The following is a 12206-nucleotide window of genomic DNA, read 5'->3' on the forward strand; positions in this document are numbered from 1 at the left end:
AAGCACTGAGCTGATCTCCCTGCGCTATGCGGCTGCTTCCCACTAGCTATCTATTTTACGTTTGGTAGTGTATATATGTCCATGCCTCTCTCTCACTTTCTCACAGCTTACCCTTCCCCCTCCCCATATCCTCAAGTCCATTCTCTAGTAGGTCTGTGTCTTTATTCCTGTCTTAGCCCTAGGTTCTTCATGACCATTTTTTTTTCTTAAATTCTATATATATGTGTTAGTTTACGGTATTTGTCTTTCTCTTTCTGACTTACTTCACTCTGTATGACAGACTCTAGGTCTATCCACCTCATTACAAATAGCTCAATTTCGTTTCTTTTTATGGCTGAGTAATATTCCATTGTATATATGTGCCACATCTTCTTTATCCATTCATCCGATGATGGGCACTTAGGTTGCTTCCATCTCCTGGCTATTGTAAATAGAGCTGCAATGAACATTTTGGTACATGACTCTTTTTGAATTATGGTTTTCTCAGGGTATATGTCCAGTAGTGGGATTGCTGGGTCATATGGTAGTTCTATTTGTAGTTTTTTAAGGAACCTCCATACTGTTCTCCACAGTGGCTGTATCAATTTACATTCCCACCAACAGTGCAAGAGGGTTCCCTTTTCTCCACACCCTATTCAGCATTTATTGTTTCTAGATTTTTTGATGATGGCCATTCTGACTGGTGTGAGATGATATCTCATTGTAGTTTTGATTTGCATTTCTCTAATGATTAATGAAGTTGAGCATTCTTTCATGTGTTTGTTGGCAGTCTGTATATCTTCTTTGGAGAAATGTCTATTTAGGTCTTCTGCCCATTTTTGGATTGGGTTGTGTGTTTTTTTGTTATTGAGCTGCATGGGCTGCTTATAAATTTTGGAGATTAATCCTTTGTCAGTTGCTTCATTTGCAAATATTTTCTCCCATTCTAAGGATTGTCTTTTGGTCTTGTTTATGGTTTCCTTTGCTGTGCAAAAGGTTTGAAGTTTCATTAGGTCTCATTTGTTTATTTTTGTTTTTATTTCCATTTCTCTAGGAGGTGGGTCAAAAAAGATCTTGCTGTGATTTATGTCATAGAGTGTTCTGCCTATGTTTTCCTCTAAGAGTTTGATAGTTTCTGGCCTTACATTTTGGTCTTTAATCCATTTTGAGCTTATTTTTGTATATGGTGTTAGGGAGTGATCTAATCTCATATTTTTACATGTACCTGTCCAGTTTTCCCAGCACCACTTATTGAACAGGCTGTCCTTTCTCCACTGTACATTCCTGCCTCCTTTATCAAAGATAAGTGACCATATGTGCGTGGGTTTATCTCTGGGCTTTCTATCCTGTTCCATTGATCTATCCTTCTGTTTTTGTGCCAGTACCATACTGTCTTGATTACTGTAGCTTTGTAGTATAGTCTGAAGTCAGGGAGCCTGATTCCTCCAGCTCCGTTTTTCATTCTCAAGATTGCTTTGGCTACTCGGGGTCTTTTGTGTTTCCATACAAATTGTGAAATTTTTTGTTCTAGTTCTGTGAAAAATACCAGTGGTAGTTTGATAGGGATTGCATTGAATCTGTAGATTGCTTTGGGTAGTAGAGTCATTTTCACAATGTTGATTCTTCCAATCCAAAAACATGGTATCTCTCTCCATCTATTTGTATCATCATTAATTTCTTTCATCAGTGTCATAATTTTCTGCATACAGGTCTTTTGTATCCTTATGTAGGTTTATTCCTGGATATTTTATTGCTTCTGTTGCAATGGTAAATGGGAGTGTTTTCTTGATTTCACTTTCAGAATTTTCATCATTAGTGTATAGGAATGCCAGAGATTTCTGTGCATTAATTTTGTATCCTGCTACTTTACCAAATTCGTTGATTAGCTCTAGTAGTTTTCTGGTAGCATCGTTAGGATTCTCTATGTATAGTATCATGTCATCTGCAAACAGTGACAGCTTTACTTCTTCTTTTCCAATTTGGATTCCTTTTATTTCCTTTATTTCTCTGATTGCTGTGGCTAAAACTTCCAAAACTATGTTGAATAAGAGTGGTGAGAGTGGGCAACCTTGTCTTGTTCCTGATCTTAGTGGAAATGCTTTCAGTTTTTCACCATTTAGGACAATGTTGGCTGTGGGTTTGTCATATATGGCCTTTATTATGTTGAGGAAGGTTCCCTCTATGCCTACTTTCTGCAGGGTTTTTATTATAAATGGGTGTTGAATTTTGTCGAAGGCTTTCTCTGCATCTATTGAGATGATCATATGGTTTTTCTCCTTCAATTTGTTAATATGGTTTATCACATTGATTGTTTTGCATATATTGAAGAATCCTTGCATTCCTGGAATAAACCCCACTTGATCATGATGTATGATCCTTTTAATGTGCTGTTGGACTCTGTTTGCTAGTATTTTGTTGAAGATTTTTGCATCTATGTCCATCAGTGATATTGGCCTGTAGTTTTCTTTCTTTGTGACATCCTTGTCTGATTTTGGTATCCGTGTGATGGTGGCCTCATAGAATGAGTTTGGGAGTGTTCCTCCCTCTGCTATATTTTGGAAGAGTTTGAGAAGGATAGGTGTTAGCTCTTCTCTAAATGTTTGATAGAATTCTCCTGTGAAGCCATCTGGTCCTGGGCTTTTGTTTGTTGGAAGATTTTAAGTCACAGTTTCAATTTCAGTGCTTGTGATTGGTCTGTTCATATTTTCTATTTCTTCCAGATTCAGACTTGGCACATTGTGCATTTCTAAGAATTTGACCATTTCTTCCAGTTTGTCCATTTTATTGGCATAGCGTTGCTTGTAGTAATCTCTCATGATCTTTTGTATTTCTGCAGTGTCAGTTGTTACTTCTCCTTTTTCATTTCTAATTCTGTTGATTTGAGTCTTCTCCATTTTTTTCTTGATGAGTCTGTCTAATGGTTTATCAATTTTGTTTATCTTCTCAAAGAACCAGCTTTTAGTTTTATGGATCTTTGCTATCATTTCCTTCATTTGTTTTTCATTTATTTCTGATCTGATTTTTATGATTTCTTTCCTTCTGCTAACTTTGGGGTTTTTTTGTTCTTCTTTCTCTAATTGCTTTAGGTGCAAGGTTAGGTTGTTTATTCGAGATGTTTCCTGTTTCTTAAGGTAGGAATGTATTGCTATAAACTTCCCTCTTAGAACTGCTTTTGCTGCATCCCACAGATTTTGGATCGTTGTGTGTCCACTGTCATTTGTTTCTAGGTATTTTTTGATTTCCTCTTTGATTTCTTCAGTGATCACTTTGTTATTAAGTAGTGTATTGTTTAGCCTCCATGTGTTTGTATTTTTTTCAGATCTTTTCCTGTAATTGATATCTAGTCTCATAGCGTTGTGGTCAGAAAAGATACTTGAAACAATTTCAATTTTCTTAAATTTACCAAGGCTTGACTTGTGACCCAAGATATGATCTATCCTGGAGAATGTTCCATGAGCACTTGAGAAAAATGTGTATTCTGTTGTTTTTGGATGGAATGTCCTATAAATATCAATTAAGTCCATCTTGTTTAATGTATCATTTAAAGCTTGTGTTTCCTTATTTATTTTCATTTTGGATGATCTGTCCATTGGTGAAAGTGGGGTGTTGAAGTCCCCTACTACGAATGTGTTACTGTTGATTTCCCCTTTTATGGCTGTTAGTATTTGCCTTATGTATTGAGGTGCTTCTATATTGGGTGCATAAATATTTACAATTGTTATATCTTCTTTTTGGATCAATCCCTTGATCATTATGTAGTGTCCTTCTTTGTCTCTTGTAATAGTCTTTATTTTAAAGTCTATTTTGTCTGATATGAGAACTGCTACTCCAGCTTTCCTTTGGTTTCCATTTGCATGGAATATCTTTTTCCATCCTTTTACTTTCAGTCTGTATGTGTCTCTAGGTCTGAAGTGGGTCTCTTGTAGACAGCAAATGTATGGGTCTTGTTTTTGTATCCATTCAGCCAATCTGTGTCTTTTGGTGGGAGCATTTAGTCCATTTACATTTAAGGTAATTATCGATATGTATGTTCCTAATCCCATTTTCTTAATTGTTTTCGGTTCGTTATTGTAGGTCTTTTCCTTCTCTTGTGTTTCTTGCCTAGAGAAGTTCCTTTAGCAGTTGTTGTAAAGCTGGTTTGGTGGTGCTGAACTCCCTCAGCTTTTGCTTGTCTGTAAAGGTTTTAATTTGTCCATCAAATCTGAATGAGATCCTTGCTGGCTAGAGCAATCTTGGTTGCAGGTTTTTCTCCTTCATCACTTTAAATATGTCCTGCCAGTCCCTCCTGGCTTGCAGAGTTTCTGCTGAAAGATCAGCTGTTAACCTTATGGGGATTCCCTTGTGTGTTATTTGTTGTTTTTCCCTTGCTGCTTTTAATATGTTTTCTTTGTATTTAATTTTTGACTGTTTGATTAATATGTGTCTTGGCGTGTTTCTCCTTGGATTTATCCTGTATGGGACTCTCTGTGCTTCCTGGACTTGATTAACTATTTCCTTTACCATGTTAGGGAAGTTTTCAACTATAATCTCTTCAAATATATTCTCAGTCCCTTTCTTTTTCTCTTCTTCTGGAAACCCTATAATTCAGATGTTGGTGTGTTTAATGTTGTCCCAGAGGTCTCTGAGACTGTCCTCAGTTCTTTTCATTCTTTTTTCTTTATTCTGCTCTGCAGTAGTTATTTCCACTATTTTATCTTGCAGGTCACTTATCCGTTCTTCTGCCTTGGTTATTCTGCTATTGATCCCATCTAGAGTATTTTTCATTTCATTTATTATGTTGTTCATCGTTGCTTGTTTCATCTTTAGTTCTTCTAGGTCCTTGTTAAATGTTTCTTGCATTTTATCCATTTTATTTCCAAGATTTTGGATCATCCTTACTATCATTATTCTGAATTCTTTTTCAGGTAGACTGCCTATTTCCTCTTCATTTGTTAGGTCTGGTGGTTTTTATCTTGCTCCTTCATCTGCTGTGTGTTTTTCTGTCTTCTCATTTTGCTTATCTTACTGTGTTTGGGGTCTCCTTTTTGCAGGCTGCAGGTTCATAGTTCCCATTGTTTTTCGTGTCTGTCCCCAGTGGCTAAGGTTGGTTCAGTGGGTTGTGTAGGCTTCCTGGTGGAGGGTACTAGTGCCTGTGTTCTGGTGGATGAGGCTGGATCTTGTCTTTCTGGTGGGCAGGTCCACGTCTGGTGGTGTGTTTTGGGGTGTCTGTAGACTTATTTTGATTTTGGGCAGCCTTTCTGCTAATGGGTGGGATTGTGTTCCTGTCTTGCTAGTTGTTTGGCATAGGATGTCCAGCACTGTAGCTTGCTGGTCGTTGAGTGAAGCTGGGTGCTGGTGTTGAGATGGAGATCTCTGGGAGATTTTCGCCGTTTGATATTATGTGGAGCTGGGAGGTCACTTGTGGACCAGTGTCCTGAGGTTGGTACTCCCACCTCAGAGGCACAGCACTGACTCCTGACTGCAGCACCAAGAGCCGTTCCTCCACATGCCTCCGAATAAAAGGGAGAAGAAGTAGAAAGAAAGAATTAGTAGAAGTAGAAAGAAAGAAAGGAGGGAGGGAGGAATGGAGGGAGGGAGGGAGGAAGGAAGGAGGGAAGGAAGGAAAAAAAGAAAGAAGATAAAGTAAAATAAAATAAGATAAAATGTAATAAAGTTATTAAAATTTAAAAAATTAAGAGAAAAAAAACGGACGGATAGAACCCTAGGACAAATGGTGGAAGCAAAGCTATACAGACATAATCTCACACAGAAGCATACACATACCCACTCACAAAAAGAGGAAAAGGGGAAAAAAGTCATAAATCTTGCTCTCAAAGTCCACCTCCTCAATTTGGGATGATTCGTTGTCTGTTCATGTATTCCACAGATGCAGGGTACATCAAGTTGATTGTGAAGCTTTAATCCGCTGCTTCTGAGGCTGCTGTGAGAGATTTCCCTTTCTCTTCTTTGTTCTCACAGCTCCTGGGGCTCAGCTTTGGATTTGGCCCTGCCTCTGCGTGTAGGTCGCCGGAGGGCATCTGTTCTTTGCTCAGACAGGATGGGGTTAAAGGAGCAGCTGATTCGGGGGCTTTGGCTCACTCACGCCGGGGGGGGGGGAGGGAGGGGCACGGAGCGTGGGGCGAGCCAGCGGCGGCAGAGGCGAGCATGACGTTGCACCAGCCTGAGGCGCGCTGTGCGTTCTCTCGGGGGAGTTGTCCCTGGATCCCGCGACCCTGGCAGTGGTGGGCTGCACGGGCTCCCCGGAAGGTGGGTGTGGATAGTAACCTGTGCTCACACACAGGCTTCCTGGTGGCGGCAGCAGCCGCCTTAGCGTCTCATTCCCGTCTCCGGGGTGCACGCTTTTAGCCTCGGCTTGCGCCCGTCTCTGGAGCTCCTTTAAGCAGCGCTCTTAATCCCCTCTCCTCGCGCACCAGGGAACGAAGAGGGAAGAAAAAGTCTCTTGCCTCTTCGGCAGGTCCTGACTTTTCCCCGGACTCCCACCCGGCTAGCCGTGGTGCACCAACCCCCTGCAGGCTGTGCTCACGCCGCCAGCCCCAGTCCTCTCCCGGCGCTCCGACCGAAGCCCGAGCCTCAACTCCCAGCCCCGCCCGCCCCGGCGGGTGAGCAGAGAAGCCTCTCGGGTTGGTGAGTGCCGGTCGGCCCTGATCCTCTGTGCGGGAATCTCTCTGCTTTGCCCTCCACACTCCTGTTGCTGTGCTCTCTTCCGCGGCTCCGAAGCTTTTCCCCTCCGCCACCCGCAGTCTCCGCCCGCGAAGGGGCTTCCTAGTGTGTGGAAACCTTTCCTCCTTCACAGCTCCCTCCCACTGGTGCAGGTCCCATCCCTATCCTTTTGTCTCTGTTTATTCTTTTTTCTTTTGCCCTACACAGGTACGTGGGGGGTTTCTTGCCTTTTTGGAGGTCTGAGGTCTTCTGCCAGCGTTCAGTAGGTGTTCTGTAGGAGTTGTTCCACGTGTAGATGTATTTCTGGTGTATCTGTGGGGAGGAAGGTGATCCCCGCTTCTCACTCTTCCGCCATCTTCCCGGAAGCCTCCCAATGTGTTTTTAAAAAACACACTTTATTGGGTCTTTTGAATTGCAGAAACAAAAAAAACCATGTTGGTTGTGATGAGTGAAATGTAGAAATGTATGAAGGAGAGTTTAAAAATCTTCCCTCTCTCCTCCCACCATGAAGATTCCAATGATAAAATGATGTATCCTTTTACATCTTTCTGCTGACACAAGCATATATAGTCAATATTCCAGCTTTATTAATTGTTTCTTTTATTTTATAAATGGGAATATATATAATTATATGTGCACACGTGTGCGTGTGTGTGTGTGTGTGTGTGTGTGTGTGTGTGTATAAAACTCAGTGACTCATTGATTTAACAGTATTTGGACCCCTTTATATGTAAAAACATTCAGGTCTAGTTGATTCTTCTTAAATACTGCATAATACCTCATTGAATGACTAGATCCTAATTTAGTCCACCATCAGTTTGTTCCCAGTTGTTTCTCACTACACCTAATGGTACAATGAACTTCTTTGTCCTTGGTCCTTTTATTCGGGGTCCTAAATTGGGATTACTAGGCCGATTGAACATTTTAGATGTTAAAAATAACTGTCTGATTACTTTCTTAATCTTTTGCTGCAGTTCGCAGTCTGGGCAGCAGGAACGAGAATGCTCTGTTCCCCATGGCATCATTAGAAGGGGCTATTTACTACTTCTCCTCTTGTTTGCCGACCTGGTGAGTGAAAACTATCTAATTTGTGTGTAAAGCACCAACACTGTTTATTATGGTCAGCGAAGCTGAGTTCAAGGCTTATCAGTACTTCCCGGGGAGCATTTAGAAATGCTGATGCCTGGGCTTCACCACAGACCTACTGAATCAACATCTTTGGAGAGGAGCCCAGGAATCTTTTTGTATTTGTGTTTTAATTTCCCCAAGTGACTCTGATATAGCTGGGCACATATCCATCGACAGGCAATTGGAAATCATGAATAGAACCTCTAACTAGAATTGAGAAACCTAAACTTCAAAAGCTGCAATTTATTAGTTAAGTGTTTAAGAAAACAATGTACCCAGGTAATCATTATGGTTAGAAATTCAAAAACTCAATTTACATGCAACATTTTAATTCCATGAATTCTTTAAAACAAGGGATACCTACATGTACCTTTCTTTGCTTTAGAGATTAAAGCCCAAGATAGGAGGCAGCTATGAAGTGGATATTTTAGAATGACAATTTCCTGGCCAACTGTGAATCCCTTCTTAAAGAACGTGAATACTGAATGTCTGATCTTTTTGAAAATGAAATAAAATTAGGGGTGTTCTGGCCCATCATTGCTGGACTCTGTCTCATGGAACTTCCTCACTTGAAGAATAGAGAAAAAAACCCTGCTACTTCAGTTTTTATTAGAATGTACCTGGGCAGAGCAAGGCAAGGGATTGTTAAAGACAGTGACTCTGAAGGAGAGGCCAGCACAGTTGTTTGAGAGGTGCCTTGAGAGACTTGAGTAGCAAAGGCGGAGTCATTCTCTCCTCTCTCCTTGAGACCAGAAAGGGGCTGCCTTATTACCACAAACCAGGAGCAGCCACCAGGTGGCGAGGTTCTCTTATTTTCCTCAAAGCCCAAAGTGTTTAAGGGTGGGAGAGAATAAATGACTTCAAATTCTCAACTTGGATAAAACCAAAAGTGAAGGGGGCAAGGATGCAAATGGCAGACTCTCAGTGTCTCAGATAAGAGCACCCACCTTGCAGGGGGAGTTGTGAGGAAATGCTTAATACATGTGAAGTGCTGATACCCTGCCTAGCTGGTTTTAAGGACTCAGTAAGCTCCTTTTAAAATATGAAAAGTGAAAGAAAACCTCTAGTATTATAACCTCATCTTAATTGTCTTTATGCTGAGTTCCGTTTCAGTTTCCTGTTTATTCTTAAAATCCACTACAAAGTCATATCTATGTCAAAATTTAAAATGACCTAGTTAAAATAGATATGTAACTAGAAAACAGGGTTCAAATACTTCCTCTTTTGAGTGAAAATCAATCAATGTACAAAACCCCCAAATTTATGAAATGGATAAATTCAAGAGATTGCAAAAGAGTCTTTATTTTAAAAAGAGATTCATCACAAACTTCCTTAAAAGATAAGTTTCCTTTCTACCTTAAGAATTTGATTCAATTTACTAAATTTAATTTGCTCCTGACTGCTCTGTGAACTGAGCGTATCCTCAGAATCAATTGTGAAGTTGGTCATTTGCCTTCTGCATCCTTTGCTTCCCCTTTTGTAGATTTTCTCCTTTCCTATGAGCTTCCCATGCTTCTGTCTCCCGATTCCCTCAGGGGAGGTGCAGACAGTGGATGAAGATTGGGAGGAAATACAGTACAAAAGCCCTGGAGGAAATACAGTACAAAAGCAAAAGCTGTTTACACTTGGGCAGCCTTCTCACTGGGGGCAGCTTTCACTCTAGGGAGATAATAATGTGGAAGAGGAAGAGGAACCATTTATTGAACATTTTCTCTATTCTGGGTACTCTTGTTTGCATGTTCACCTATTTCCCACAGAAACCTTGTGATGGAAGGATGGGGATAATTATCCATTTACATATGAAGAAACTGAGGGCACACAACTAGTACGTGAAAGAGCCAAGTCTTGACCTTAGGTTGGTCTGATTCCGCAGCTCAAGTGTTGAACTGCCACTGGGCTGGTATATGTTAGAACAGAAGCAGGGGGTTAGGTGAAGATGAGCGTCTCAATGTAATTCTGGGAAACAAACAAAAAGCAGTGTTAGCAAAGCTCCACCAACTCGACGATGAGCATAACCTGTTTCTGTGACACTTGCCCCCAATCAAAAACAAAGTCCTTTAATATTATCTCTTAGAAAATAGGCTGTTTAGTGCAATGTGCTAGCATATACATTGGCATCAGATAGATCTGATTTTCCATATTCTTTATACTAATGAGATAATTATTTTTACTATTCTTTGTGACAATGCAATATGAAGTCATAATCACCACATTCTAAGGACTCTAAAACGTGTCCAAACAAAAAGGAATAAAAGCAAGTATTTGACATATACAGCATGAGAGAAGAGGCTTTGTAACAAACTGAAAACATTTCCTGCTGGTAAAGATGGGACAATAAGAACAAAACTACTTTACCAAAAACTGGTTCTCATATTTTGACTTGACAGTTAAGGAATGCTGAATTAAGTAACAACAAATCACCTGAAAATGTGAGTGAAGCAATGACAGAAAATTATCTCGTAATAAATTTTCTAAATTTATTAAGAGACTTCATTATTTTAATATAATCTCTGGTGCAAATTTTAAAGTGATTGATTTAACAGCCTGTACTCTAAAGTATATACAAATGTGGATTTGTCCTGGAAGTATAAAACATTCTGGCTTATTTATTAGGCTGGCCAAATATTTTATTTATTTATTTATTTATTCATGGCTGGGTTGGGTCTTCGTTGCAGTGCGTGGGCTTCTCATTGCGGTGGCTTCTCCTGTTGTGGAGCACGGGCTCTAGGCTCTTGGGCTTCAGTTGTGGTGTGCAGGCTCGATAGTTGTGGCGCACGGGCTTTGTTGTTCCGCGGCATGTGGGATCTTCCCGGAGCAGGGCTCAAACACATGTCCCCTGCTTTGGCAGGTGGATTCTTAACCACTGCGCCACCAGGGAAGTCCCTAGCCTAATATTTTAAAATAAGTCTGCAGCCATACAGTCTTCATAGATTCCCTAAAATCACTTGCCAGTGCATCTCTCAGAGAGAGATCAGTGCAGAAGTAACATCATGCTCTTCCTTCTTAAACTGTTTAGGCAAGTGGAGGAAACCAGATGAAATCTGCCCAAAGCAACTTTTTAGTGAGTGTTCCAGTTGGTGTGTTTTCAGTAGCTTTTAAGAGATCAACTCAGTTGGCACCAATAGCATAAAACGCCTGAGGTAGGGTGATTCCAGGCGTGGTTAAGTCAGTGGCTCATTGCCATCACTGAGGAGCCAGGTCTCTTCATTCTTCTGCTGTGCTTTGCTCATAATGTTGACTTTTGACCACGGGCTTGCAGGATGACTGCAGCAAGTTTAAGTAAGTACTTCACAACATTAAAGGCTCCCTTGTATCCCTTTTTAAGAATAAGAAAAACTCTTCCACACTCACTGTTCAGAATTATAGACGTGCCCATTCCTAAATCATCCCCTGGCAAGGAAAATGGGATTTCCATGATTGGCTGAGATAAATTAAGATTATCCTCCCTAGGGGTGGGGGAAGGTCCAGGCTTTTCTAAAGTATGCAGTCTCCTGACAACTGAACATGTCAAAGTTTTGATCTCAGGGAGGATGAGTGTGTGGAACTGCTGCAAAGTAAGTGGTCGACAGTGTCCGCCATGTTGAGTCAGGAAGACCCTAGAAGGAATGGCTCCCAAAGCAGGGCTGGGACCTTCCAGGTATTTGCCTTGTGGAAGGAGAATACATACTGAAGAATAACTAGATAATATTATCCCTTTTTTTCTGATTTGACATGGCAGTCTCAACCCCTGATGACTTTCGGGGAAAGAGAAAATGTTGTGATTATGCCTTTTAAAAGAGACAAGATATTCCCTACATGGAGGAGTCAGTGGTTCAGTATTACATTTGTAACTAAAAGAAATTTGGGGGGAAGGGGGAACAAAACTGAATCTTTTAGTTCAATTTACAGAAACCCACCTGTGACAGACATACGCAATAGGAAACTTCATCTTTCATCACAGGAAGTCCAGAGGTAGGGAAGGCTCCAGGCTCGGTTGATCTGGCTCGTTCCACCTCTTGGCCCTGCCTTCCTCAGTGTTGGCTTCATCCTCAGGCTGGTGGTTGGAGTAATTCTAGGTGTCACAGCTAGTCAAGATAAAGTCCAAAAGGGGCAGAATGACAGCTGCCCGTGAGGAATGGGAAGACTTTCCCCAGATGCCCCTCAGCATACTTCCTCTCCTGTTTCACTGGCCAGAGTTAGGTCACATGTCCATTCCTGAGCCCATCACTGCTTGGAGAGCTGACTAAATAAACATCTAGGCTGTGAGGATTCCAACTGCAAGTTGGTTTTCACTGTAGTTGGAATAATCAATATCCCTTACCTCTATAACTAATTAATCTAATTAATCTACATCAGCGGTCAGCAAACTAATCGGCCCACCACATATTTAAAGTTTTAAAGTTTTATTGGAGCACAGCCCCATCCATTGTTTTCGATGTATTGTTGATGGCTGCTTTTAT

The sequence above is a fragment of the Monodon monoceros genome, unplaced genomic scaffold (assembly GCF_005190385.1).
Source record: "Monodon monoceros isolate NGI ecotype Baffin Bay Population unplaced genomic scaffold, NGI_Narwhal_1 Super_Scaffold_11, whole genome shotgun sequence".
Lineage (NCBI taxonomy): Eukaryota > Metazoa > Chordata > Mammalia > Artiodactyla > Monodontidae > Monodon > Monodon monoceros.